Genomic DNA, 6045 nt, shown 5'->3' with positions numbered 1-6045 from the left:
CAGCTTTCACACACTTCTTCCTGGGTAATTAAACCAGTTTAATGCACTTTTAACACTGACATACCCAGGATTGAAGCTGCTTTCCTGGGTTACATAGTGCTGTGAAGCAGCCTGTCCTCTGGGTGGGAGAGCGAGGTGCTGGAAGGAGCTCTCTGGGTCACAGCCTGCTGCTGCTCTCTCCCTGTATTCACATAACTTTTACCCAGCTTTCACACACTTATTCCTGGGTAAGAAAGCCATGTACATCACCCTGTATCTCTGCCTGTGAGTGTGGGACCCTGCTTACAGTCCGTTGTTTGGGGCTCTGTCACATTGGGTAACCGCACCACTGTCAGACATCTCCTGAGAATGGACGTCCATTCTCTCTAATTAGGGAATGCTCCGGCATTGGGACAAAATTAACATGGGATCACTCCGGTCATTGTACGTACTTCGTCTCACTGGAATATTAACGGTCAGATTGAATACAACATCGACCCAATTTATCCGGTCAATGATGGGAGAGTTTTGAAAGTGACAAAACACTGTTTTCACACATTTAAAAACACTTAAACAATTGAACAATGTTTACCCAGGATTCAGGCACCTTCCCTGGCTTGTAAAATGTGGTGATGCGCCCTGGGGGTACCATACTATTTAAAACATGTATACCCAGGATTCAATCACTTTTCCTGGCTTGCAAAGTGCTGTGAAGCAGCCTGTTCTCTGGGTGCAGTCTGGGTGTGCAAGGAGGGGTTTAGTCTGAGTGAGGAGTGCTCAAGTGTGGGAGGATGTGTAAGGCAGAGGAGGGTAAAACAAAAGTTAACGTGTGAACCTCCAGCTGGGCAGGTGGTGCTGTGAATAAGGCCGAATATGGATGCCAATGGGCGGACGGTAAAGCACCGCAAAATCCACCCCCCTTTAAGATTACCAGGGGCATGAGGTTCTGGAGGGTGTGAACATCTGGGTTTAGTCCGTGGAGGAGTGCTTAAATCCGGGGGCCCGGGGTCTCACGGTGTGCAAGGTTATGGAAGTATGCATGATTTTCGAAATTCTCGAAGTGCCAACGGAGGAGGGGCTACAAAAAGCTCAAGTCAGACATTTGCACTCCCCCGTTGCAATTTACAACGGTGAGGGGAATCGAGACCTCCCTTCCTCCGTCCAAAACATTCATTCATCTTTTCCAAGCTACCATCTGCACGAAATCGGAAACCCGGTTTTTGAGAGCACTTCGAAAAAAACGGGCTATAGCATCCGCTACATGAGCACTCGGATACAATTGTTGCCTGGAGGACCCCCAATCATGGTTCTTACCAAATTTTAAGTTTTTGAACTGGTCTCTGGATGAATTCAAGGGGAGTTGTCACGGAATAATGAGACACTATTTTCGGATACATTTTATCCATGTTCACCCCTTCCTCTAATTCTTCCAAAAGTTAACTTTTTCTGTCTCTGGAGGAATGTAAGGGGAGTTGTCAGGGGACTCTATCTGCCTTAAGAGACACTATTTTGGGATACAATTTCTCCATTTTCAACCCTTTCCTCTGGTTCTCCCAAAATATAACTGAGTATTTTCCTGATTTCTCACTGATCGAATGAAAAACGTGACCCGTCATCGGAGGGCCTCCGCCGGCCCGGCCTCGTGCCGGTGCTCTGGCGGTCGGTTCCTCCGAACTGCGGGTTCGACTCTGATGGCCGGGAGGGTGTGCTGCGTGGGGGAATTGACGGAAGCGCACCACCAGGAGTGGAGCCTGCGGCTTAACTTGACTCAATATGGGCAACCTCACCCAGCCCGGACACGGAAAGGATTGACAGACCATTTTCTAGCTGACACTGCTTCTAATAATACTTTATGATGTGCTGACAGCCAGTCCACCACACAATAAACAAAAACGGCTGTCTGATACCCTGGATGAAAGTACCCTCTCTAAGTGCACTATGTCTCGGATATATCTGATGCCTGGAGACCCCCCCAGCCTGGTTCTTAATTTTAAGTCCAAACTGGTCTCTGGAGGAATGCAAAATTGAGGGGTGTGTTTGAGGGGAGGGCCCTTGCTGTTTCGGCAGCCTCTGCTCCTCTCTTCTCTCCCTCCCCGAGACCAGCTCGTGCTCCCGCTGTAAAAGGCAGGTGCGCGGGCACCCACTGCCACTCACTCTGAGCCTGGCTCTCGAGCAGCGCGTTCTCCCCGGCAGTCCGCAAGCAGATGAAAAACACCCACCTCTCCGACTCTTCTGAGGGATGAGGGAACCGCGCGGGGGGGTCTGCTGGAGGCTCCTGCCGGGTGCTCTGTCCTGCGTTTCACCGGGACCCGCCTCAAACACTCGGAACTCTGACTCCAGCTCGGTGTGGCGGCCTCGCCCTGGCCGTCTACCGTGCGCCCTCCGGGTACCTGACTCCCCTGCCTCCTCCGGGGGCAGGTGTGAGGGGTTCAATGCCTCCTCCTCCCGCTGCGGCAAATGCCGGAACGGGATGGAGCTCCCTGAGGTACTGTTGGCCCCACGTTGCCATGTTGTCTGGAGGATAGGACAGAGAGATGACATACTCTCTACCCGGGTTACAAGTCACTATTTTCGGACCCTTTCTTTGCTTTACCCCCGGTATGGATCAACTCTTTCCTCCTTTGACCATAAAACGTGTTTCCTGCTGGGGTACTGCCTGGTTCCGGGGCACCCCAAACCCTCTCATGGTCGGGGCACATGTTGATGTTGGTTTATTTGTCGCTTATTTTGTTTGTACTGTTAAACCAAAACATCCTCACTCCCAGGTCGGCCTATGTTGACGTTATGTCAAGTCCCCTGTGTCGGCTTTTTCCAACGCAAGGGGGGGGCCCTTAGCGTCCATTTTCAGCTTTCCGGGATGTCCATATGCTTCTATATAGCTCCCTAAACGTATGTTGTAGACGACTTGAGATCGCGAGCGAATGCTACCCGCCGCGGGCCATTCTCTGCTGAAGCATACGTTGCGAGACTTGCATTAAAAACATTATGCTCTCTATATATTGTCTTTATTATGCTTTAAATAGTGTCTCGGGCTTTGTCTATAGGGCAGCTCAAAGTATTTTGTCCGGCCGTTGTGAAAACTGCTTTGTTTATTGTTCTTGTTTTTGTTTTAAATAAAGCATTTTCAATCGACGCATGTCAAACATGTGACGTCATATGATGCGTTGCATCTGCGCACAGGGAGCAGGGAGACCCCGAGCTCCGTATTCCCTGTATTTTTTAAAGAGAGATCTTCAATCACAGGCGCGCATCAAACGTGTGACGTTATATGGTATTAAAAGTATTAAAAGAGGTAAAAATCACTACAAGTCTGGGCATGTTGAGAGCTGTACATACACACAAGGGGAGTCAGTCGGTTCATAAGAGCCAGCATGCGGGAATATGGGATTTGTAATCTTTCTAGTTGCGTTTTTTTCATAGTCTTATATTTCAACAGTTTTACGACAAACTGTGACTTTTTTGACATGGAAATTATTATTTAAGATTGACAAACATCATATGTGTAATTCGTGGCACAATTCAAACGGGATCGAAAGATAATCTTTCTCTCCCCATTGACTTCAATGCATACTTTTTCCGAATAAGGTGGTGGAACCCGGAAGCGGAGGGGCTTCGCCTCTCTTTAATAAGAACGTGTGTGTCGCGTCGCACTTATTAAAGTCCTTTGATGAATAAGGTAAGAGCTTCATTCGTAATTTGTGCATAATCAGAGACGACGAAAACCATTAAATATACACCAAAACTGTTATTAAGTCCAGTCAGCAAGTATTGTAAGCACCTTAAGAAGAGCAAGGTAGTCAATTTGTGAGTTTGTGAATCCTTTTAAGACATTAATTTAAAATACAACTTACTGGACTATGCTAGCTAACGGCTACTAGCCATTAGCTATTATTCATTAGCTATTAGCTCGTATAATTTTACATTTTAATAGGGTATGACTGAGTGAATTGACTGAATGACACCCAATAAGAGCAGTCCAAATGATTATTCCTACATGTTTATGACAGATGTATCTTATGCACAGCACTTCAAATATAGTGTTACTTTTATTTGTCAAATATAATCATACTTTACCTTTACCTATCCCACAGAGGGGACATTTACAGACGTTTAACTTTAATTAAGAAGAGGCATGCATACATTTAAGATAAAAAAAATAAATGACAATTTATGAAACTACACATCCAGGTTGAACAGAAAGATAGTGTAAAAGAGGGGGACCCAAGTTCCCATCAGCAAAAACACGTGGGTTTGCTATCCTGGCTCCAAAATGGTGGAATGAGCTCCCCATTGACATCAGGACAGCAGAAAGCTTACACACCTTCCGGCGCAGACTGAAAACTCATCTCTTTCGACACCACTTCGAGCGATAGAATTACTAACAAAGCACTTATATACTAATAAAAGACTGGCTTACCTAAAGCCAGTTGAGTAGCACTTGAAATGTTTTAGCTCTATGAAACCTGATGTACTTATATGATTCTGTTTTATTTTGTTGGTCGAACGCACTTATTGTAAGTCGCTTTGGATAAAAGCGGCAGCTAAATGCAATGTAATGTAAAAGGTACCTTGGCTAATTTTCTAAATATTGTTTCTCTTCTTTCCACACAGGTCTTTTGAAGTTGATATACCCCTGTGATACCCCTGTGATCTGCCATTCTATCACCCACCCAAAGGCACTTTTAAGAGCCACATTTGTTTTCTCAATCCGTCCTTTTCAGTGTGCCTTGTCCTTACCTGTGTTGCTGTCTGTGTATCTCTCTCCATCCCTCTCTCCGTCCCTCTCTCTCTCACTCTCACTTTTGCATATTCTCTCTCGCTATCTGTGCTTACTCCTGTTTTGTCCATCTCTTTGTCCACTTTTGCTTTTCTATTTTTGTATACTGTTTGTCTGTCTTGGAGATATGACTCGACCTAAGTTACGGCCGTGCCCTGCTTGCCAGACTCTTAATAAGGCAAGCACCAAAACGTGCACTGTATGTTATGGGACCCTGTCAATAAAGACGAAAATCATAAAAAAGGCAGCGACCCTGGACGGCAAATGGGGGCAAGGAGTGATTCGAAATCGAAACGTTAACCGCATCATTGATTCTGCCCGTATTGCAGTAAGTCAAAATGCTCATAGCTCATTAATGTCTGCTAAGTGAAATTAAGCTTTATGTGTTTAATATATCATAAGACAATATGATCAGGCTTTTCAATAAAAATTCATAGTCTCATTTTCATCAGTTTCTGTCATCCTGCAGGGATACTTTTTACATCTTTGACTTGATTTGAACAAATACATATTATTTAAGCAATTAACTCCGTCTAAATAAGCATTTCGGCTACTACAATATTGATATCAGTGTTTTTAGTCAAAAGTCCAACCCCAGGTAGAAGCCATCTCTACCTATGTATTATGTTAAAGAGCAACAATAGTCAGTGTTTCCTATCAAATAATAATCCTGAGTCCTTAGGATGGCGATGGCAGGAACAGCAGAGGCACCTTTTCCCTTACATCTTTATGACCATTCGTCTTATACAATGCAAGATCAAATGTTGTTGTTTCTATGGTTTATCGAAATCAAACAATGTGTCGCTAAATATCTAACATCATATTCAATTAGCTGTCCTTGAAATGAAGTAGCTTTCTACAGTACTAATGTAGTGGTTTGAACTAATGTGTTGCAACTGTTTTCTTTTCATTTCAGGTGTTGAAACGTTGGGTTACGTAGTGTAACCCTTGTTATATTAGCACAGGCGGAGCCCTCTACTGGACTTTATGAGTACTCTCTTACCCCGCAAGCATTCTCCCACTGAGACTTCTATAGACGTAGCCGGCCCTGGGTGGGCCTACCTGAATGCGCGTGCATCACACCGTATAAAAGGAGGCCTCGCCTCCTGACTATCATCCTACACCTCTCTTCAGCGAGCGGAATAGGACAGACAGTGCCCCGAGTAGAGGGCTCCGCCTGTGCTAATATAACAAGGGTTACACTACGTAACCCGACGTTATATCTCTCACAGGCTCCGCCCTCTACTGGACTCTATGGGTACAGTGGGTGGAGCCGCGATGTATACTCG

This window comes from Pseudochaenichthys georgianus, unplaced genomic scaffold, assembly GCF_902827115.2.
Source record: "Pseudochaenichthys georgianus unplaced genomic scaffold, fPseGeo1.2 scaffold_431_arrow_ctg1, whole genome shotgun sequence".
Lineage (NCBI taxonomy): Eukaryota > Metazoa > Chordata > Actinopteri > Perciformes > Channichthyidae > Pseudochaenichthys > Pseudochaenichthys georgianus.
Note: the sequence above shows the minus strand (reverse complement) of the source record.